General features: G+C 33.4%; 1 protein-coding gene across 2 annotated transcripts in view; it reads left to right on the top strand.

Moving 5' to 3' along the window:
- LOC116670890 (rho GTPase-activating protein 44) overlaps nt 1–613 on the top strand; it is a 99,029-nt gene that overhangs the window by 36,729 nt on the left and 61,687 nt on the right. The window lies entirely within an intron of this gene.

Here is a 613-nt window from a genome sequence, read left to right on the forward strand (position 1 = left end):
TGCTTTTTATCAATGTTTTTAACTTTTTCTTAAATCTTTTCCCTTTTTTGAATGTTTGTCACTTTTTACGTAACACCAACTTATTAACTTTAGTTTTACAGTTATTTTGGGAATTTATGGTCAATAAACCTCATTTATAGAAATTAGACCTAATGTGTCAGTTAGAAAAGCGAAATAGGAATTTTGAGACTAAAATTAAAGGAATGGATGTTGATGATAATCACAGACTGGAATATGTCAACTTTTACTCATTACTATTTCAAAACCACTTCAATTTGTTTTCCAAATGCTATAAAATTGAATAAGACCCAAAATTAATGAAAGTAGAGATGTGTACTTGCCAAAGAGCGTTGGGTGGAATCAATCATGTTATTTTGGGGAGTTATAAAGAACAATGATACAGGAAAACATGTCAATTAGACCCGAGGACAACATGAGGGTTAAGACATCATGGTTCGCTGTAACATTGAGATTTCCCTTCATTTAAACCAACAGGAAAGTCTGATTATCCGACTCTTCTGTTTCTTGTTGCTTTCCCAGATATCAGCTGTAAACTGAAGGCAAGGCAAGGCAAGGCAGCTTTATTTGTATAGCACATTTCAGCAACAGGGCA

This window comes from Etheostoma spectabile, chromosome 21 (assembly GCF_008692095.1).
Source record: "Etheostoma spectabile isolate EspeVRDwgs_2016 chromosome 21, UIUC_Espe_1.0, whole genome shotgun sequence".
In the NCBI taxonomy this organism is placed as follows: domain Eukaryota; kingdom Metazoa; phylum Chordata; class Actinopteri; order Perciformes; family Percidae; genus Etheostoma; species Etheostoma spectabile.